General features: G+C 43.2%; 1 protein-coding gene across 4 annotated transcripts in view; it reads left to right on the top strand.

Moving 5' to 3' along the window:
- The window catches only part of LOC144263186 (uncharacterized), a 289,824-nt gene that overhangs the window by 227,934 nt on the left and 38,043 nt on the right, over positions 1-23,847 (top strand). For 2 of the 4 annotated variants that reach the window (XM_077813960.1, XM_077813964.1), the window contains exon 6: positions 1,363-2,169. The exons of the other annotated variants lie outside the window; for them this stretch is intronic. The gene's annotated coding sequence lies outside the window, so the exon portion shown is untranslated. Of the gene's footprint in view, positions 1-1,362; positions 2,170-23,847 lie in introns of those variants that run through there. 4 annotated transcript variants of the gene reach the window in all.

Genomic DNA, 23,847 nt, shown 5'->3' with positions numbered 1-23,847 from the left:
AACACCCCATCTATATGCCACATGCCAGGAAATGGGCTACATGTCTGCAGTCCCTAAAACCTTTGTTGTGCGGGGCCATAAAATTACAGAGGGGCCACTGACCAGTAAAGAACTGGAAATAGAGAATGGCCTTCCTAAAGCATCATCCCCTAACTGAATGGCTAAACTCCTCCTTAGAAATATTTAGGAAAAAGAGCTACAGAAAATTCCATTCAGATCCCTTGGAGTGTTTCAGCTGAAAACAAATCCATTCTCTCTTCCCTGGATAGCCATCTATAAGGAAAAACATTCAGAGTAAGTCAGTAAAATTTTAGTAAGTTTTGCTAATAATGCTGTGGCTACAGTCAGACTGAAGTGACGCATACACAAATAATCGAAAAAGGATGACTCAGATCTATTCACTGCCCTAGAGCTGCTCGTAAAACCCCATTGTACCATGTTGCTGTTTGATATCTTCATTCTGATATCTTTTCCATTTCCCAATGGTGTTCTCAAACACAGCATGGTCCTTCAGTTGTTGATGAACATGTTTAACAGACCTTGATCTTAATAAGGATTACTCACATGTATGGAAGAGAGAATACCCCCCACCCTCGTGATTCTGGGGAGCACTGACTTCACCTTATCTTCATGACTTTTCCATAAAGTATTTTATTGCTCAGATCTTCCAGCCTGTGAGCAGTTATAGAAGGAATGTCTTTTAAAGATTTTGCCACTGGGACTTGTGGATTGTAGAGAAACCCAATTAGAGAGATCAGACAGAATGGAAACTGCCCACAGGTCAGTAATATGACTTGCTATACCAACCCTCTAATTAGACTCCGTATTTGGCATGACCCTAAGCATTACAACTGGAATAAAGAGGAGGGGGAAAACTGGCTTGGAGATAGTAAATGATTCAACCCTTTGTGCTTCCCTCAGAGTGAACCTTCATCTTTCTGAGAGGCAAAGAAATTTAGTAACTTCTCTTTTTTAAAAGAAGTGATAACTGGCTTTGGAAGGGTTAGGAAGTAGGGAAAACAGCAAGAAAAGCTATTGTCATGGAATTTCTTATCAGGTCAATACTAGCAGGAAGTGAGAGGACTTGTTCTTGTGACTTCCATCTTGAGCGCTCAGTTTGCAGATAGCATTCATATCATTCAGCCGCACATACCAGAACTGGAGCTACTCCATGTAATGTCTTAAAAGAAGTAGTGGACTTTTGAACTGAAATGAAGCTGCATTAGGTCAAGGTAAGAGAGGCTCAAGCCACAGATGTGTATTTCAGTAGTGGTGAAGTGATATACACAAGAGGAATGAGTTCCCGTAATATAAATATGTCTCAAACTAAGCTAATTGCAACTCAATTTTTCCCAACTGCAGAAACCATAAAAACCAACGGACTTTTTTATCTGTCAGCTGTCTATGTATGAGAAATAATTCATGCATGAAGAGAGTCCTATGCTACGTGTACACTGCGATCAGAGGTATGACTGCAGAACATGTAGCTTTGATCTAGGTAGCTTGAATAACAGTAGCACTGAAATCACTGCAGGATAGGTGGTACCTTGGGCTAGCTGAATGAGTAGATTGTGACAGTCTGTACCCTCACGTTCACCACTTTTTTTACAAGACTATGATAAATTTTGTACAAAGTGTGCCTTGTAAAGTATCATTTGAAAACTTGTAATTAATTGATCGTTATTGTCCTGGTAAAATATGTGTGACAACATTATATGTAAAGTTAAGATTCTACTCTATAATGTTACTAAACCATATTCCAAATCAGTTCCTCAGAGACAAAAGGCAAACTGATGCCTGAGGCAGGTATCAACTAAATCAAATGGACTATCACCTGGCTGTTCTTTGGCAGGAAGGAGGAGTGTGAGCAAGAAATTTACATCTTGGCAGCAGACTTGCCATCACTTGAACCCAGCTGGAGACGATTCTCAAAGAAATGTTATAAGAAGGGAGAACAGAGGACCTTTCTCTCCTCTTCTCTGCCCATGGCATCAACAACGTTTGAAAGACAAAGAAAGTATAATTGGTTTGGGGGAGGAATCCCGGTTGGGGGAGGATATGTTGAGAGAAACTTTTTTTCTTTAAGTTCACTTAGTTTGTTAAGTTAGATATTAGTTTGCATTTTAGCTTTTATTTCTTTGTAACCAATTCTGACTTTTATTCCTCATTCCTTACAATCATTTAAATCCTCTCTTTCTGTAGTTATTAAACTTGTTTTATTGTTTTATCTAAGCCAGTGTGTTTGGACTGAAGTGTTTGGAACCTCCATTTGAGGTAACAGGGTGTGTGTATATCATTTTCTATTAATGAAATGATGGACTTTCTATGAGCTTGTATTGTCCAGGAGCGTACTGGGCAGTTCAAGATGCGCATGTCTGGGCTGAGAAATTTCAAGTGTCACTCTCCAATATAATTCACAAGCGAGGGGCTAGAGTGCTTATATTAGTAGCTAAGGTGCCACAAGTACTCCATATCATTCAGCTTCAAGTGATTTTTGCATGCTGGTGGGGAGGTAGGGGGGAATACGAACAGGCCAGGAGTGGTCATTCTCACACCAAAGCAGTGTGAAAGGCACCCAGGTTGGAGGGTTGGGAGGACAGAGCTGTTCAGCCATCCAGATTGTACCCTAGGGAATGTCACATACATACCCAAGATCTTGGATGGGCTTCTACAGCACATGATGCTGGGGCTTCACTGCTGTAGTTTGAGCTACCTAGATCAAAGCTATACATACTGCAGTCGTATCTCTGATTGCACATTAGACATACCCTAAGAGAGAAATTAGCCACCTTAGGCACTTTCATGTTTATAAGATGCCATGTGTTGCCATATCAGTGCAAAATAATGATGATACTGTCCTGTGTTTCAGTGGCTCCTGGTAATGGCCAACCTATCTCTGGTGTTTAGGGGTCAGGTGATCCACAAAAGTTTTGCTTCAGTTATATTATTTAAAATAAATAAATTTATGCTTAACTCCTACAGCATTTACAATGACCATGGTTGGATGAGCAGGATTACTTATGGTCAGGCACTGGATAAAGAAATAGAATTAATAAGTCTTCCCTGTGGGAAAAAGGAGCAGATGGTTGGAGTATGTAGGACTATTTAGTCCAGTTTTAGGAAGGGGGGCCTTCACCCTTTCAGATTCACCTCTTCTATCTATTCCTCTCCAGAGTGCACTTTCACTGGACAAACTAAGGGTGAAATCCTGGCCCCTCTTAGGTACACCAGTACAAATATGAACAAACCTAACTGATTTCAGTGGAGTAACTGCAGCTTTACATTGATACAAAAGAGGAGAAATTGGCTGTGAATGCTTTTTTACAGGAAGCTGCAGATGTATGCATAATATTAATGTGAATTAATATTACTCATTCAAATTGCTGTAAAGTGATCCTTCAGGTCCTAAGGGCTGAGATTAAGAATTATTATCTGTTTTCAAATAGCACAGTTCTAATGCAGAACATTCCAATATTCCATCCAGTTTTAACCAGTTTGTTAAAACCTTAATTATTAGTTTATATAAAATAGCTGATGGATTAAAAACCCAGGAAAACAAAGCTAATAAAACATTACAGAATTGCTACTTTAACAGCTTTCTGCTTTTAAAGCCTGTTACAACTTTGACCAACCACTATAACAATGAGCTTTCTCCTACATAGTTCATGCTTTCTTAGACTGATTAAATCTAATAAAAAAAATCATCCTGCTTCCCTTATGAAAAGATCATTGTTTCAGGTTACTTGAAGTATTGTACTAAAATTAATACATCTTTCTTTTGCAGAATGTTTTTTTTTCCTTGTTCCCATCGTGTTAAACAACTAGATGCAGTTCTGGGCTATAATCTACACCATTTATCAAGAAGAAAAGATCTAACTCTACTCTTTGCTTGCCTTTCATTGTAACTCACACTTCACTCCTGGGGTAATTCTGCACCACTGCATGTGCAGAATTTATGTCCCCTGCAGATTTCTTTGCTTCCCTGCAGAAAATGACTTTCTGATGAGGAAGCAAAGGGAAGCCACAAGAGCAGTCATGCAACTCTCCCCAGCAGTATGTTTCAGGTGATCACAGCAGCCGGCAGAGAGGTAAATCACTGTAGGGTAGGAGGCAGGACTGGAGAAGACCCGTATGGTGGCTCCTACCCTATGCCGGGCTCAGTTGCTAGTCCTGGCTGGCCTGGAGAGGATGAGACTTCCTCTTCCCCTGCACAGCATCCAGGGCTGGGTCAGACCCACCCCCAGATTTCTTCCTCAGCTGCAGGAAGCTCTGCAAATTCCCCTCCTAACCCCCGCTTCCTCCACCCATCACTCCTCAGCTGCAAGAGGAGGGATCATTGTACGGAGGGCTGCTCCCCCATCTGCCCAACTGCTGTGCATACAGACCCCCTCATACCCACACACCCAGATCCCGCCAGTAAGCCCTAACCACCTTCACCTGGACCCTCCTGCAGCATCCCATTACCGTTGCATCCAGAACCCCCAAACAAGCCCCTGTGCATCCAGATCTTCCCCTGCCCCCGGATCCCCCACTGAGCTGCCTGCACCCACCCAGATGGCCCCACACAGAACCCTCTCAACACACACCTGGATCCCCGCACACTAAGCCCCTCCACCCTGATGTGTATGAATGAGGGACTCCATTATCACATACTTTCATTCCAGCACAACTGAGTGTGGGTTAAAGCTGATTTAGTTCTAACAGGCAAAATACTGCCATCTGTTACACCAATGCAATCATTTGACTTCAGTGCAGTTACTTCAGTTTCATTACCAGTGTAAATGAGGGCAGAATTTGGTCCACTGAAAAGATACACATAAACAGGCAATTTAAAAGCTACTTTGATCTGCTCCATTTATGAATCCATCAGCTGTCCATATCTTTTATACATAGCAGACTGTACAGAATATCAGCATTTGTCAGCAGGTGAAGGCTGTGCCAGTCATGATTCAATGGGGAATAAGAATGCTTTATATTCAGTGATATGGGAAACAGTGTCAGCCCCATCAATAGCTCTATTTCACTTTATTGATTTACACATTGCAACGTGCTGCTATGATTTGAATCACAGATGCTGCTATAAGGCTCATATTGAGTTACATGCAGAACAACAGACTTTAGTGAAAATGATATTGTGGTAGTTCCTGACATTGTATACTAGACACACATGCAACAGTTGTGTGCTTATGGCCAGGAGGGTTGGGGAATAAACTCACTGAGAAACTAAAGCTGCATACAACTGGCTTCAGCTCTGAGCTTTGGTCCATAACTTCCGTCTGAGCCAGAGCATAGCTTTTAGAAAGACATCCAGTCCTGATTTAAAGACTTCAAGTGATGGAGAATCCACCATGTCCCTAATTAAGTTGTTCCAATGGTTAATTACTCTCAGTGTTAAAAACTGGGGCTTTATTTCTAGTCTAAACTTGTCTACATTCAGCTTCCAATTTGGTAACTGTATTCCCATTTTGTGTGTAGAACTCATGATGACCCAATTCAGCAAGGTATTTAGGTTACATTAGCCATGCTTTTCAGGGGGACTACTCACATACTTCAAGTACCTCACTGAATAGGAATCTTATTCTTTCGTACGTTTTCACCCTTTTCTAATATAGAGCATATATTAAGACCAAGCTCATTTTGTTGCTCTAGCAGTGGTTCTCAGAATGTAACTGTGGACCACTACATGGCACTTCCCATGGTCTGCAGAATGATCTATTTCGTGATCCAGGGAGTTTTGCCAGTGCGGTGTTGGGAGTGCAGTTTAGTTCATAAGTAAATCAATTTCTTATGCAGTGATCTGCAGAATGAAAAGCCTGGAGAGCAACCATATAATCTCTTCTTGCATTTGGCTTATTTTAGTATGTACATTATGAAATATTATTTTTTAATGTTGGCTCCTGAGGTTTTAAACATTGCCTCTATTTTTGCACAGTGTGATTGTAAGTAATATTTTATATCTGCTTCCAGTCAACTGTGAAATTTAATCTTTAATAAAGCTGTCAATCTTGCCTCCCTGCTTGTAGGAATTAGTCAAGTTCTGCATGATGCTGTGGGTGGGTATGTGATAACTTGAATAGGATTTTGTTTGAACTTTGGCAGGCTGAGTATCTTGTAGGTGCGCATCGCCACTGGGGATTCATAACATGAAGATTTTCTTGTTTGTCCAGAGTGCTGTCAAAATGTCATCTTGATCTCCCAGCCTCAGTCAGCACATAGCATCTATATAAATTGCAGTCTCAAACATATGATCCTTTCATCTTCCTGTATGATTGTATGATTTGTTTTTCTATGATACTGGGAGATCTTTGACAATATTGATCACTAAGTGTTTTGGCAACTAAGTGCTTTTGGCAAGCTCACTTTTCAAGAGTCCATTCCTGAAATCTCCCTCTGATCCTAGAAACGGTTTTCTGTCTAAAAATCCAAACAAGAACAAAACTCTGCAGCAACAGATTAGACCTAGACAAAATACACAAACATATTTGTAGTGGCAGGAGGAGTTTTTAGTGTTAATTCTTTTTTTTATTCATATTGTGACAGTTTTAATCTTTAAAATATTTGTGAAGTAAGTATGAATTCAAACCCAGCCACGTCCTCCACTTGGAAAATTTCAAATATGGATCTGTGATTTCTAGCTTGAATTTCTCTTATTTGAAATTAATGTTTGAGAAAAGCATGGAGCTACTTCTCTGGAGATTGAAGCGTTCTTGGGGACAATGTATACCTTCAGATCAGCGGCACTGCTATGGGTACCTGCATGGCCCCACAGTATGCCAACATTTTTATGGCTGACTTAGAACAACGCTTCCTCAGCTCTCGTCCCCCAATGCCCCTACTCTACTTGCGCTATATTGATGACATCTTCATCATCTGGAGCCATGGAAAAGAAGCCCTTGAGGAATTCCACCATGATTTCAACAATTTCCATCCCACCACCAACCTCAGCCTGGTCCAGTCCACACAAGAGATCCACTTCCTGGACACTACAGTGCTAATAAACGATGGTCACATAAACACCACCCTATACTGGAAACCTACTGACCGCTATTCCTACCTACATGCCTCCAACTTTCACCCTGACCACACCACACGATCCATCGTCTACAGCCAAGCTCTGTGATACAACCGCATTTGCTCCAACCCCTCAGACAGAGACAAACACCTACAAGATCTCTATCAAGCATTCTTACAACTACAATACCCACCTGTGGAAGTGAAGAAACAGATTGATAGAGCCAGAAGAGTTCCCAGAAGTCACCTACTACAGGACAGGCCTAACAAAGAAAATAACAGAACGCCACTAGCCATCACCTTCAGCCCCCAACTATAACTCCTCCAATGCATTATTAAGGATCTACAACCTATCCTGAAGGATGACCCAACACTCTCACAAATCCTGGGAGACAGGCCAGTCCTTGCCTACAGACAGCCCCCCAATCTGAATCAAATACTCACCAGCAACCACATACCACACAACAGAACCACTAACCCAGGAACCTATCCTTGCAACAAAGCCCGTTGCCAACTGTGCCCACATATCTATTCAGGGGAAACCATCACAGGGCCTAATAACATCAGCCACACTATCAGAGGCTCGTTCTCCTGCACATCCACCAATGTGATATATGCCATCATGTGCCACCAATGCCCCTCTGCCATGTACATTGGTCAAACTGGATAGTCTCTACGTAAAAGAATAAATGGACACAAATCAGATGTCAAGAATTATAACATTCATAAACCAGTTGGAGAACACTTCAATCTCTCTGGTCACGCGATTACAGACATGAAAGTTGCGATATTACAACAGAAAAACTTCAAATCCAGACTCCAGAGAGAAACTGTTGAATTGGAATTCATTTGCAAATTGGATACAATTAACTTAGGCTTGAATAGAGACTGGGAGTGGCTAAGTTATTATGCAAGGTAACCTATTTCCCCTTGTTTTTTCCAAACCCCCCCGCCCCTCCAACGTTCTTGTTAAATCCTGGATTTGTGCTGGAAATGGCCCACCTTGATTATCATACACATTGTAAGGAGAGTGGTCACTTTAGATAAGCTATTACTAGCAGGAGAGTGGGTTTGTGTGTGTGTGTGTGTGAGAAAACCTGGATTTGTGCTGGAAATGGCCCAACTTGATTATCATACACATTGTAAGGAGAGTGATCACTTTGATAAGCTATTGCCAGCAGGAGAGTGGGGTGGGGGGAGGTATTTTTTCATGCTTTGTGTGTATAAAAGATCTTCTACACTTTCCACAGTATGCATCCGATGAAGTGAGCTGTAGCTCACGAAAGCTTATGCTCAAATAAATTGGTTAGTCTGTAAGGTGCCACAAGTACTCCTTTTCTTTTTGCAAATACAGACTAACACGGCTGTTACTCTGAAATCTTGAGCCTTGGCAATGCAGGATTCCCCACACTGTCAGGCCAATGTGTCTCAACCCCAAGGTGAAGGACTCACCTCTAGGGGTTAAGGGGTAGCTCAGTTTCTATGCCTATTAATTTGTTTTACTTCTTTTTATTTCTTTCTCTATAGAGTAATAACTTATCCTATGCACTGGCGCTGGTCAACATTTCTTGACCAAATAATTGTGCCACTGGAAAATATGGTTTCATCTTCCAGTCAGGAAAATGATGTTTCATTTTTCATTCTGATTTGACACTTTAAAGTAAAACATTTCATTTTGTTTTTAAATGTTTCAAAACAAAACACTTTCTAAATTCAAAGTGAAAATCAGTGGGAAATTCCAAAGCTTTTCAGTTAACAAATTTCGAACGGTAACTTTTTTTCAAAATATAATACTGATTGGGGAAAAATCAGCTCTATTGTGTACTAGTTGATCTTTTTCCAGAAATTAAAAATACAGGGGCAGATTCTAAACTCCTGTTAGTCAATCTGTCTCCATTATACAGATACACATGGATAACTTGAATGGTCTGGCGGGGGCAGTAATGAAAGCTTAGTAGGAGCCAGATCCTCAGCTGGTGCAATCTGGTATCACTTCACTCCTTTCAGTGGCTCTGCACCCTAAATGAAGGGGCGGGGGGGAGCTCCCTTTTATGGACACCCAGCCAGCCAGTTAGCTATAAAGTCCCTCTTGGTGGCTGTTCTCTGCTTGCTTTACCTGTAAAGGGTTAACAAAATCCCCCAGGTAAAGGAAAGGTAGTGGGCACCTGACCAAAAGAGCCAATGGGAAGGCTAAAACTTTTTAAAAATGGGAAAAAAGCTTTCCCTTTGTCTCTTGGTTGTTCTCTCTGGGCTGAAGAGACAGGGCAGCAGAAATGCTGTGTAAAGTTTGAACCGGGTATGAAAAATTATCTTCCATACCTAGAAGGATTCACTGGGACAGGGAATGTTTAGACAGAAGTGATCAGGTTATTTCTTTATTTTGGCTTGTGGGATTTCCTCTGTGCTAAGCTCAGGTATTTTTGTTTTCTTTTGTAACATTAAGCTGGAGCCCAGGGAGCCATTCCTGGTGTTTAACCCCTTTTCAGTTGCTCTATAAAATGTAGCAATAGCCTGATTTTCCAGATGTGTTTCCTTTCTTCTTTTTTTAATAAAATTTACCCATTTTAAAAACCTGATTGGTTTTGTGTCTTAAAAGGTCTGTGTATATGTTTTTCAATTAGCTGGTGGCAAAAATTGGGTTTTCCTTTTGTTTGTTTTCTTTTTCAGCTTCCCCGAGGGAGGGGTGGAAAAGCAGAGGGGCCTCAGGGAAAACTTTCCAAGTGAGTTTTTCCAGGATTTGCAAGAGGCAGTTTTTCACTTGGGTGGTGGCAGCGTTTACCAAGCCAAGGTCAGAGAAAAGCTGTAATCTTGGGAGCTTAATACAAGCCTGGAGTGGCAGGTATTATTTTTTAGAATCCTTGTGGGCCCCCGCCTTCTGCACTCGAAGTGCCAGAGTGGAGAATCAGCCTTGACAGCATCTTTCTCATAAAATAGCACAAATATTTCTTCTGCAAGCAGGAGCCTGTGGACTGTATTCTGTTAATGAATTGGATTTTGTTTGTTCATCAACCTTTGCATTTGATCACATTTGCAACCAGAACCCATTTATGTACATAAGAAACTATGCTTCCCTGCATGCTGGTTCATTGCCTAAAACAACAGAGCTCTGAACTTGATCAGGTCCTCTAGGTGATGAGACATAGCCTCCAAACAATGACTAAGGCGACACCTACACTACACACAACTGTTGGTGGTATGTAGCATATGTGTAGCTCTATGTGGCAGTGAAAAGCAAGCTGCGCCCATGCTGTGATGATGTACATCTATATGTATCAGTGAAGCATTCCACCAACAGGGAAAGGCTCCCAGAGTCTTCCTGCAGCAGGGAAAGACTCCAGCAGGAGGAGGCAACATGATACTACACTGCTAAAAATACAGTGTAGGGAGGGAGACACAGCATGGACAAGTAGAGAGCCATGTAGGGTATGTACTCTGGTTTATACCCACACCCTTCAGGTGTGTCTTTACTCACTCATGCGATGTCTCACTGGCTACACTGCTATTTATACCTGTTCCAGGGGCTACGTGTGGATGTACACAACACGGTGACGAAAGAAGTGTGCCGTGTGGCTGTACTTTAAGATGCGACTGTAAACAATTTAACAGAAAGGCCACTGTAAAAGCACAGGAACATGACTCAGAATACTTTACAAAATAAATATATACCCTGGTTGAGGAGAAAGTGTTACGTCTTGGGTGCTAAAAATGCCAGCTCCAGATGCTGGTATAGTTAGTATTCTGTCTGAGGGGGAAAACAAGCTGAGACACACACACTGGGGTAGTAAACTTTAGTTTCCAAGCATGAGACTTAATTAGTCAATCATATGAACAATGAGGGAAGAAGCAGAATTTCAGAACACATATTTCGGCTTTACTAGCCATCTTTGAACTGCATTAATACCACAAACTACTTACATTTAAGCCTTAGGACCAGTGAGGAGTGCAGCTCTCTCAGCATTTCTGCCAATCAGCTATTAGGTTGCTTTTGGATTCTATTAATTCTGATTGAAACCAGAGTTATGTGTGTAATCCTTCTTCCCGTCAGAGTTGGCAGCAACAAGGGCCGAGTTCAATATCTAGGGCATCCATTCCAATAGCACAATGCAAACCGGCTCGAGCCCCCACCCAGTGACCTGGGACAATTACATACCACCTCTGCTGGGCACCTCCAAGAGGCAATACTTCCCCTCTCACAAGCACATAGTCTGAGTGTAGCAAAAAGCCTTTTAATAACAGAGAGAAACAATGTGGCATTATGTTGTGGAAACACCACCAACAGGATTCGTAACACAACCCATGAGCAAAAAACCCACCCCAAGCAAATTGGGGCATGCCCTTTCCCTTTGGTTCTTGAGTCCAGCAACCCCAAATCACCCAAAGTCCCAAAAGTCCAATGACCCAAAAGTCTCTGTCCCTGGTCAGGGCAGCCCCAAAGTTCAAAAGTTTATCTACAGAGCTTTACCTCCCAACCTGGGTGGAGATGGGGGCTGAGGTAAGAGGCACCTTACATGATCTGAAGCTGACCGCCCCACAGCTCCATAGGCCTTTGCTCCGCTCCGCCAGCCGCCCCATGAACTGCTTCGCTCAGCTCCGCTCTGCGGCCCACACGCAGCTCCTGCCGTCCCACGAACTGCTCCACCAGCCGATCCACAAACTGCTCCGCATCCCACCAGCCGCTCCCACTGTCCTATGAACTGGTCCACCAGCCTGTCCACAAGTCACTCCAGCTGTCCCGCAAACTGCTCCACAATATATCTTCAGGCTCCCCCACTACTTAACACAACGCTCAGTGATTTCAGCTCTTAGTCAGTTCAGCTCTTTGGTGAATTCAGCTTGTAGTAGGAGAGCCTCAGTGCTGGTACACTATTAGCCCAAAGTGAGCTCAGCAGCCTGTAACTAGATTTCTAATGAAATCAAAATTAGCTCTGATATTCTACAGTGGAGAGAGGAGGAAGTGCAATTAGCATGTAAGGCCCTCACCAAGGGGCCCATGCCACCAAGTATTAATACTTGTCCCCAGCCTCTCTCAAGTCACAGAGTTTTGGAACCCAGGACCCTTGCCTAGCAAGTGCCACTTAGTTGATAGTGAGTCCCTCCATCATAACAAAAGGCCAAGTACAGTTCCAAGCACAGTTCCCATAATCAGGGTAATAACAATTTATTCTTCCTGCCCCAATAACAGAGACACTGGGGATCCCACAGCAGCCAAAGTGACCACTTGGGCAGCTATGGCCTCATTCTAGGCAGGGTGGGTGTGCCTATGCAAATAAGATTGGCCCCTGAAGTTCTTTTCCACAACTTGCCACACCTCACCACCAGATGTCAGGGTGGAGCTCATCCTGACACTGCTTACATGTGTAATACATTTCCGAAGATTTCCTGCACTCATATCCACTGTTGGAGAATATGCAAGCAGGAAAATCTGAAACAATACATCAGAATAGTATAAACAGTTTCACAAATGTAGCTTTTTTATGTGATTGCTCCAAGTGATGCTCAGAAGGTATCTACAGGTGGATTTCTTTCTGCATCTGCACATGGTGCCAGTTTAAAAGATTCAAATGATTTATAACACCTTTGTGTGATGTTTTCAAAAGGGTGTTTTCCTTTACATTTTAGTATCACAAAAGTGGATCTCATCTTGCATAATGCAACTCATCAATGGAGGTTGCCTATCTGAACAGATCATAGGCCTGATCCAAAGCCCATTGACTAGTCCTTACGTGAGGAGAGACTTGGTTCTCAAGTTTCAGTTTGTAGTCCACTGTGTTGCTATAGGTATATGGGTATATGCTAGTAAAGTATAGGTATGGATTAAGGAAGTAATGCAAAAGCCTATAGGTCCCAAGCATGTAAAGACAATAGTTTAGCCAAACTAACTAAAGCCCTAGACTTGACTAAACAACTAGCTCTTAATGACCCTTATATCACAAGAGGCCACAAGATAGAATGATGCTATAAATCAGTGTTGCTAAACTGCTGATAGCTAACCACAAGATGCCATTTTAGCTAGTTCATTAGGAACATCAGCAAATGTCCAACCACAAGAATGCCATGGTAACTAATTGATGTATATGATAATAACCTTGAGGTAAAAGGCCGAGTAACCTATGGCACCCCAATATTAGTAGGGTGAAGAAATACAGATAAGAAAAAGGGGCTGAAAGTCCTACTGAATATGGATTAGGCATAGTGGTGTCAATGTAGTACATTATAAAACCTACATCCCAGTCTGCATGCCTTGATAGAGGCCAGGATGACACACACACAGGTAGTGATGATGACAATGAAGATGATGAGAAGGAAGATAATGACTGATACTTTGGGTTTCTCCATCGGGGATGGTTTGAGTAATGCAAATGCTTTACTTGCAGTAAATGCAGTAAATGCAATAAATGCAGACTTCCAGTACTGTTCTCTCTCTCCTTTACCAGATTGCAGGGTGCGTATTGCTATTTGGTTGGCTAATAAAAGTAATTATTACAAAAAGAGCACCGTATTGTCCCTGTTGTGCAACAGACAGCCTGATATTAGGGGCTTTGTCTTACATATACAACTATATCCCCCCCACCCTGAAAAAAGGGGTCCTGGTTTTTCACAGTTACTATTTGGTCACCCTAATGGGGTCTCACTTCTATTGATAACCCCAGTCAATCTTGGGGCTGACCTCTCACAGATTAAAGTTGTTGCAGACCATCACCTTGGGGTGGGTCATTAATTAAAGTAACCTATTACTATAGCAAAGGCTGCAAGTTACAACTTGAACTTCTATTCAAACTGAGAACAGATTTAACTTGAATGATTTTTTCTGAATTTGTCTAGACCTCTGACTGTGCACTCTTGTGTATTCAAGGTTTCTGCCCATTTTGCGTGGCTGTACACACTACTTAGGTGGTCCCAGCCAAAGTGAGCACAAGATTCACAAAACTGCATTTACTAGAAGACATTATTTTCCTGTGTTTGAGTTTTCCATTGAAAGATCCAGACATTCTCAAATTTGTTCTTTATTCAAAATTATGGACCTGAGAAGTGCTGAGTATAAGAAGTTATTTTGTGGGCAGTTGTATTTGACCTGGAATTTCTCTTGTTTATACAGTATATTGTAAGCAAAGCAAGTTTTAATTTGAGCCATTTCTTATCCAGCAAAAGATCTATGGAAAAATTAAGGATCTTATTTGGAAAAATGCATGCACAGTTCCAGGCCTAATTTGCATGCACAATTACTGCAGCTGTGTTGCAATCAATGATATTTACAGGCTAAGCTAGCTACTAGATGATTGAGAACAAAACCAGGAAGGGAAAGAAGAGGGAAAGCTATATTTAAAGTAAGAAAATATATGTTCTTTCTATTCTCCTCTTTTGCAGTCCTTGCCCCAGATCCTCTGCCCTGCCTACGCCCCCTTAATACTGTTCCAGATGTGCAAAAGACACTTAAAGCTGCCTCAGAGAGGCAACTCAGGATTCCCCCAATGCATCTGTACTAGCTTTATGCCAACTGCTGCTCTCCTGCAGTGGGCAAAGGAACATGTCTGAGTGGGGAGTGACATGTTGAGCATCTGCCAGGAGGCTGGAGAAGAGAGATTTGCATCATGAAGTCCATGTGCATCATAATGTATATTACTTCACCCACCTTGTCTCTTATAATAGACAAGAAAGACATATTAAGGTGTGATTTTTTCAGAGCATGTCTGCAAAAGTATCATAACTATGAGCTTGATCCTCAGCTCTACTGTGACCCTTTAGTAATACACTGGTGGCATAAAGATGCTATAAGCCAGCTGAAGTGATTTTCAGGGAATTCCCTGGTGTAGAGGCCATGGCCTAGTGACAGAGGCACAGTTGGACCACAGCTTAGGTTTGTTCCAGCTGGTGCAACTTAGAGCAGCTGTGAGGCTGCTTCTAAATTGCACACAAAGTGGATTCAGGCCACTGGCTAGACCCAAAATTAAGGAGGTATAAAGGTGGCATAAAACCATCCTTGTTCCCGGCATTCCAGATGCACTGAATGGAGAATTGAAGTGTAAAAATATAATTAGGAAGGTCAAAAAAGGATTTGAAGAACAGCTAGCCAAAGACTTAAAAAGTAATAGCAAAAAATGTTGTAAGTACATCAGAAGCAGGAAGCCTGCTAAACAACGTAGGGCCACTGGACGATCAAGATGCTAAAGGAGCACTCAAGGATGATAAGGCCATTGCAGAGACACTAAATGAATTCTTTGCATTGGTTTTCATGGCTGGGGATGTGAGGGAGATTCCCAAACCTGAGCAATATTTTTAGGTGACAAATCTGAGGAACTGTCCCAGATTGAGGTGTCATTAGGGGAGATTTTGGAACAAATTGAAAAACTAAACAGTAATAAGTCACCAGGACCAGATGGTATTCACCCAAGAGTTCTGAAGTAACTCAAATGTGAAATTGCAGAACTACTACATGTCATTTGTAACCTATCATTTAAATCAGCTTCTGTGCCAAATGACTGGAAGGTAGCTAACGTGACACCAATTTTTAAAAAGGGCTCCAGAGGTGATCCCGACAATTACAGGCCAGTAAGCCTGACTTCAGTATCAGGCGAACTGGTTGAAACTATAGTAAAGAACAGAATTGTCAGACACACAGATGAACGTAATTTTTTTGGGGAAAAGTCACCATGGTTTTTGTAAAGGGAAATCATGCCACACCAATCTACTAAAATTTGTAAACAAGTGTGATCCAGTTGATATAGTGTACTTAGATTTTCAGAAAACCTTTGACAAGGTCCCTTACCAAAGGTTCTGAAGCAAACTAAGCAGTCATGGGATAAGAGGAAAGGTCCTCTGGTTAACTGGTTAAAAGATAGGAAACAAAGGGTAGGAATAAATGGTCAGTTTTCAGAATGGAGAGAGGTAAATAGTGGTGTCCCTCACGGGTGTGTTCTGGAACCAGTACTAGTCAACATAATCATAAATGATCTGGAAAAAGGGGTAAACAGGGAGGTGGCAAAATTTGCAGATGATACAAAATTACTCAAAATAGTAAAGTCCAAAGCAGTCTGTGAAGAGTTGCAAAGGGATCTCGCAGAACTGGGTGACAGGATAACCAAATGGCAGATGAAATTCCATGTTGATAAATGCAAAGTAACGCACATTTGAATACATAATCCTAATTATAGATATAAGATGATGGGGTCTAAATTAGCTGTTACAACCCAAGAGAGAGATCTTGTGGATAATTCTCTGAAAACATCCACTCAATGTGCAGCAGCAGTCAAAAAGCAAACAGAATGTTGAAAATCATTAAGAAAGGGATAGATAATAAGATAGAAAATATCATATTGCCTCTATATAAATCCATGGTATGCCCACATCTTGAATACTGTATGAAGATGTGGTCGCCCCATCTCAAAAAGATATATTGGAATTGGAAAAGGTACAGAAAAGGGCAACAAAAACTAATCGGAGTATGGAGTATGGAACAACTTCCATATGAGAAGAGATTAATAGGACTGGGTTTTTTATAGCTTGGGAAAGAGACTACTAAGAGGGAATAAGATATAGGTCTATAAAATCATGACTGGTATGGAGAAAGTAAATAAGGAAGTGTATTTACTCCTTTTCATAACACAAGACCTAGGGGGAACCAAATGAAATTAATAGGCAGCAAATTTGAAACAATCAAAAGGAAGTATTTTTTTACACAACACACAGTCGATCTCTGGAACTCCTTGCCAGAGGATGTTGTGAAGGCCAAGACTATAACAGGGTTCAAAAGAGAACTAGATAAGTTCATGGAGGATAGGTCCATCAATGGCTATTAGGCAGGATGGGCAGGAATGGTGTCCCTAGCCTCTGTTTATCAGAAGTTGGGAATGGGCAGCAGGGGATAGATCACTTGATGATTATCTGTTCTGTTCATTCCCTCTGGGACACCTAGCATTGGCCACTGTCAGAAGACAAGATATGGGGCTAGATGGACCTTTCGCCTGACCCAATATGGCCGTTCTTATGTTCTTAGAGCTTGGCCACAGCTCTAAGCAAATTGGGTATTTTGTGTGCAAATTTATTCGTCTACTTGGCCATTTAAAGATTTAAATACTAGAACTGCATGAGCAGTTGCAATGACTGTGCACTTTGTTCGGTGCTGACTTGCACCCTATGTAGTCAGTCACACATATGCAGAGTGGGAGTAAAATACTATCAAATCAGAATGGCATTTTAAACAAGTAGGAAATCTGTGCAAAATAGTTGAGAATCAGGCTTTAGGTATCCAAATTAGGCACACAATAATGCACCAACATATAATTAAAAATTTTCAGTTACATTTGAGAAAAATCCCACTTTCAAGGATTTAGGAAGAACGAATGTGCTGTCTCCTCAAATTTGCTGCAAAAATGAAAGACATTTTTTTTTCAAGCAGCGATTTGTTAATGTTAGACATTTTGCTGAGCACACTAACCTATTTACAAACACATTCAGTACCTTGGACTATGGTGAATAAAGAACAGAAAAGCAGGCCTGAGGCAGGTTGCTGTCTAAAATTCAAGAGCACACAACACAGCTCAGGAGGGGAGGGATAAAAATAGCTTTTCTCCAAATCCTGGACTATCTGTGTGCTGGGCCTATCGGCTGGCATAAATGACACTAGTGGCCAAAGACCCCAAAGGCTCAATATGGCAGAGAGGGTTATTGGGACATGAGGAATCCTTGGGCATGCCACTGCTCCCCAAGCCAAATCTCTATTCCAAGAGTAGTGGTGGCACTGGTATATGATCCAGGCTTTCCACCCCCAGAAAGATCCCCCTAGTCTGAAAGGATAGTCCAGTGGCCAGCTATGCTGGATTTTGTTCCATAGTATACTGGCAGTATATGCCAGATAAACCTGGATTTTTAAATTCTAACTGAGCGTATTTAATTTTGTGTGTTCATGAACTCAGATAACAAATTGACTTTTTATGTAATTAATGTTCTTTGCTGGTTTTATAGCTGCAGTAAGGAAAATAAAATAAGCAAAAGGGACCGTACTTGGTATTTTAGTTGCTCCATCTGTACGTTGTAATGGCCTTTTCCTGCTCAGTCTTGCACTTCATGCAGGCATACATCCATGTGTAAAACAAGTTCAAAGTGCACCCAAAATGCTATCACACCAGAAAAGCAGCATTTTACACCCTTTTGCACAGGTGTACATAACTCCACAAAGGGAAGGCAGTGGCAATTTGAGTGTGAGGATCTAATGGCACCTTAGCAGCCTTGGACCAGTAAGGATAAGCTGTCCCTCCTGAGGTTTTGGAACACATTCTCATCATCATTACATACATATTTGTAAAGAATTTTCTAAAACATTTAGTAGACGTTACTTGCCAATAAATGGCAAGTAAACACATGTAAATGTGCATATATATGGGTCTCTGCCTTTGACGTGGATTATTTATGCCATGATGCATTATGGTTTATAAGTGTTTGCAGTTATTTTTAATATGCAAATTATTTACCGACTGTAGTAATCGACGATTAAGCCTACGATGTAGTCAGGGAGGTCCCGGAAGTCATGGAATCCGTGACTGCGGGGGTCGAGAACTGCAGGGTACCCCACCGCCCACGGGGGCAAGGAGCTGCGGGGTACCCCCCCCCAGTCCCCCGCCACCACCACCTCCGGCGGCCCCGGGAGCTCCAGGCTGCCACAGGAGGCAGCGTACCCCACAGCTTGCGGTCGGTGGGGTATCCCACAGCTCGCGGGTAGCAGGGAAACCCCCTGAGCTCCCGGCCACCGGCAAGGAAACCCCTGAAGCGCTCAGCTGCCAGCAGCGGCGGGGAAACCCCCGGAGGTCCCGGCCCCTGCGATCTGCCCGTCGCAGCCGGGGAACCCCTGATCTCCAGGCTGCTGTGGACGGCAGTGAACCCCGCAGATCCCGGCTGCGACAGGGGAACCCCTGAACTCCCAGCCACCGGGGGTCCCCGGAGCTGCGGCAGCATTGGCACCCCAGAGCTCCCAGCCACCACGCAGCGGGGTAACCCCCAAGCTCTCGGCCCCTGGGGCCCGTGGACTGCAGGTGGCCGGGATACCCCGCAGCTCCCGGCTGACCTGGGAGGCGGGGGCACTCCACAGCTCCCAGCCCCCATGGGCAGCGGTGGACCCCCGGACTTGCAGGCAGCAGAGGTCCCTGCAGCCCCCAGCTGCTGCAGGCGGCTCCTTGCCCCTAAGCAGTTGCCCTTTTTCAAGCGATGTGGGGACACAGCAGATCCGCATTTTGTCAGGGATATTTTTATTAAAGTCAGGGACAGGTCACTCGGCTTCCATGATTTTTTCTTTTTTGCCCATGACCTGTCCCTGACTTTTACTAAAAATATCCCTGACAAAATCTTAGCCTTATCCATGATAGCTTCAGTGGAGCTGTTGTAGTCTACAAAGTAAACACGTTTAATGACTTAAGAGAAGTTGAGTCTGAATAGCAGAGCTATGGAATAGATCCATATAATGCTAATACATATTAGCAATAGCATGTATAATGTATTCAATATATATATATATATATATATATATATATAATGTAAAACACGTAGCAACAATAACTACTAAAAAGGAAAAGGAGTACTTGTGGCACCTTAGAGACTAACCAATATATTTGAGCATAAGGGGGCTAAGATTCGCGATGTGACGGAGAGACTGCCGAGACTCATCAAGCCCTCGGATCGCTACCCCTTCCAGCTTCTCCACGTGGGCACCAATGATACTGCCAAGAATGACCTTGAGCGGATCACTGCGGACTACGTGGCTCTGGGAAGAAGGATAAAGGAGTTTGAGGCGCAAGTGGTGTTCTCGTCCATCCTCCCCGTGGAAGGAAAAGGCCTGGGTAGAGACTGTCGAATCATGGAAGTCAATGAATGGCTACGCAGGTGGTGTCGGAGAGAAGGCTTTGGATTCTTTGACCATGGGATGGTGTTCCATGAAGGAGGAGTGCTGGGCAGAGACGGGCTCCACCTTACGAAGAGAGGGAAGAGCATCTTTGCGAGCAGGCTGGCTAACCTAGTGAGGAGGGCTTTAAACTAGGTTCACCGGGGGAAGGAGACCAAAGCCCTGAGGTAAGTGGGAAAGCAGGATACCGGGAGGAAGCACAGGCAGGAATGTCTGTGAGGGGAGGGCTCCTGCCTCATACTGAGAATGAGGGGCGATCAGCAGGTTATCTCAAGTGCGTATATACAAATGCACAAAGCCTTGGAAACAAGCAGGGAGAACTGGACGTCCTGGTGATGTCAAGGAATTATGACGTGATTGGAATAACAGAGACTTGGTGGGATAACTCACATGACTGGAGTACTGTCATGGATGGTTATAAACTGTTCAGGAAGGACAGGTAGGGCAGAAAAGGTGGGGGAGTAGCACTGTATGTAAGGGAGCAGTATGACTGTTCAGAGCTCCGGTATGAAACTGCAGAAAAACCTGAGTGTCTCTGGATTAAGTTTAGAAGTGTGAGCAACACACTTGATGGGATGGGAGTCTGCTATAGACCACCGGACCAGGGGGATGAGGTGGATGAGGCTTTCTTCCAGCAGCTCGCGGAAGCTACTAGATCGCATGCCCTGGTTCTCATGGGTGACTTTAATTTTCCTGATATCTGCTGGCAGAGCAATACAGCGGTGCATAGACAAACCAGGAAGTTTTTGGAAAGCATAGGGGACAATTTCCTGGTGCAAGTGCTAGAGGAGCCAACTAGGGGGGGAGCTTTTCTTGACCTGCTGCTCACAAACCGGGAAGAATTAGTAGGGGAAGCAAAAGTGGATGGGAATCTGGGAGGCAGTGACCATGAGTTGGTTGAGTTCAGGATCCTGACACAGGAAAGAAAGGTAAGCAGCAGGATACGGACCCTGGACTTCAGGAAAGCAGACTTCGACTCCCTCAGGGAACGGATGGGTAGGATCCCCTGGGGGACTAACATGAAGGGGAAAGGAGTCCAGGAGAGCTGGCTGTATTTCAAGGAATGCCTGTTGAGGTTACAGGGACAAACCATCCCGATGTGTCGAAAGAATAGTAAATATGGCAGGCGACCAGCTTGGCTTAACGGTGAAATCCTAGCGGATCTTAAGCATAAAAAAGAAGCGTAGAAGAAGTGGAAGGTTGGACATATGACCAGGGAAGAGTATAAAAATATTGCTCGGGCATGTAGGAATGAAATCAGGAGGGCCAAATCGCACCTGGAGCTGCAGCTAGCAAGAGATGTCAAGAGTAACAAGAAGGGTTTCTTCAGGTATGTCGGCAACAAGAAGAAAGCCAAGGAAAGTGTGGGCCCCTTAATGAATGAGGGAGGCAACCTAGTGACAGAGGATGTGGAAAAAGCTAATGTACTCAATGCTTTTTTTGCCTCTGTCTTCACGAACAAGGTCAGCTCCCAGACTGCTGCGCTGGGCACCACAACATGGGGAATAGATGGCCAGCCCTCTGTGGAGAAAGAGGTGGTTAGGGACTATTTAGAAAAGCTGGACGTGCACAAGTCCATGGGGCCGGACGAGTTGCATCCGAGAGTGCTAAAGGAACTGGCGGCTGTGATTGCAGAGCCATTGGCCATTATCTTTGAAAACTCGTGGCGAACGGGGGAAGTCCCGGATGACTGGAAAAAGGCTAATGTAGTGCCAATCTTTAAAAAAGGGAAGAAGGAGGATCCTGGGAACCACAGGCCAGTCAGCCTCACTTCAGTCCCCGGAAAAATCATGAAGCAGGTCCTCAAAGAATCAATCCTGAAGCACTTACACGAGAGGAAAGTGATCAGGAACAATCAGCATGGATTCACCAAGGGAAGGTCATGCCTGACTAATCTAATCGCCTTCTATGATGAGATTACTGGTTCTGTGGATGAAGGGAAAGCAGTGGATGTATTGTTTCTTGACTTTAGCAAAGCTTTTGACACGGTCTCCCACAGTATTCTTGTCAGCAAGTTAAAGTACGGGCTGGATGAATGCACTATAAAGTGGGTAGAAAGTTGGCTAGATTGTGGGGCTCAACGGGTAGTGATCAATGGCTCCATGTCTAGTTGGCAGCCGGTGTCAAGTGGAGTGCCCGAGAGGTCGGTCCTGGGGCCGGTTTTGTTCAATATCTTCATAAATGATCTGGAGGATGGTGTGGATTGCACTCTCAGCAAATTTGGGGATGATACTAAACTGGGAGGAGTGGTAGATACGCTGGAGGGCAGGGATAGGATACAGAGGGACCTAGACAAATTGGAGGATTGGGCCAAAAGAAATCTGATGAGGTTCAATAAGGATAAGTGCAGGGTCCTGCACTTAGGACGGAAGAATCCAATGCACAGCTACAGACTAGGGACCAAATGGCTAGGCAGCAGTTCTGCGGAAAAGGACCTAGGGGTGACAGTGGACGAGAAGCTGGATATGAGTCAGCAGTGTTCCCTTGTTGCCAAGAAGGCAAATGTCATTTTGGGATGTATAAGTAGGAGCATAGCGAGCAGATCGAGGGACGTGATCGTCCCCCTCTATTCGACATTGGTGAGGCCTCATCTGGAGTACTGTGTCCAGTTTTGGGCCCCACACTACAAGAAGGATGTGGATAAATTGGAAAGAGTCCAGCGAAGGGCAACAAAAATGATTAGGGGTCTGGAACACATGACTTATGAGGAGAGGCTGAGGGAACTGGGATTGTTTAGTCTGCAGAAGAGAAGAATGAGGGGGGATTTGATAGCTGCTTTCAACTACCTGAGAGGTGGTTCCAGAGAGGATGGTTCTAGACAATTCTCAGTGGTGGAAGAGGACAGGACAAGGAGTAATGGTCTCAAGTTGCAGTGGGGGAGGTTTAGGTTGGATATTAGGAAAAACTTTTTCACTAGGAGGGTGGTGAAACACTGGAATGCGTTGCCTAGGGAGGTGGTGGAATCTCCTTCCTTAGAAGTTTTTAAGGTCAGGCTTGACAAAGCCCTGGCAGGGATGATTTAATTGGGGATTGGTCCTGCTTTTGAGACTAGATGACCTCCTGAGGTCCCTTCCAACCCTGATATTCTATGATTCTATGATTCTATAAGCTTTCGTGAGCTACAGCTCACTTCATCGGATCCGATGAAGTGAGCTATAGCTCACGAAAGCTTATGCTCAAATAAATTGGTTAGGCTCTAAGGTACCACAAGTACTCCTTTTCTTTTTGGGAATACAGACTAACATGGCTGTTACTCTGAAACCTACTAAAAAGGAGTTATTTGACTGATGTATATACAACTGCTTTTCAAACCTTGGTATTTAATCTATTAAATATTTTGTTTTGTTTTCTCAGAAGATTCAGTAGATTGCAACAGACATCCTCATAGAATCATAGGACTGGAAGGGACCTCAAGAGGTCATCTAGTCCACTCCCCTGCACTCATGACAGGACTAAGTATTACTTAGTTTAAAGAAATACTTTAGTTATAAGAATGTAAAACACATCTGAACACTTAATTTCCCCCCATAACAGAAATGGCAAAATCAAACTAAATTTGGTTTCATAATAAGAATGGCCATACTGGGTCAGACCAATGGTCCATCTATTCCAGTATCCTGTGTTCCAAGGCCAGGTGCTTCAGAGGGAATGAACAGAAAGGTAATCATCAAGTGATCCATCCCCTGTCACCCATTCCCAGCTTCGGGCAGAAAATAAACTACTAATGCCAGATTCACACACATACTCCAGGTGGTTTATGCTATCTCAAAGAAGGTTTGTGGCTGTATTGCATATCCTATTCTTTTTCCTTAGTGTTCAGAGTTATTATACAAAGTTATTGTCACTTTTTAACCTGTGAATATGCAATGTTTTCCCTGCATTTTAAAAAAATTCTGATACATAATTACAAAAATTCTCCCAGTATTGCCTGAAAGCAATATTTCATAAAA

The sequence above is a fragment of the Eretmochelys imbricata genome, chromosome 3, assembly GCF_965152235.1.
Source record: "Eretmochelys imbricata isolate rEreImb1 chromosome 3, rEreImb1.hap1, whole genome shotgun sequence".
NCBI lineage: Eukaryota > Metazoa > Chordata > Testudines > Cheloniidae > Eretmochelys > Eretmochelys imbricata.
Note: the sequence above shows the minus strand (reverse complement) of the source record. Positions and strands in the feature narration are given on the sequence as shown.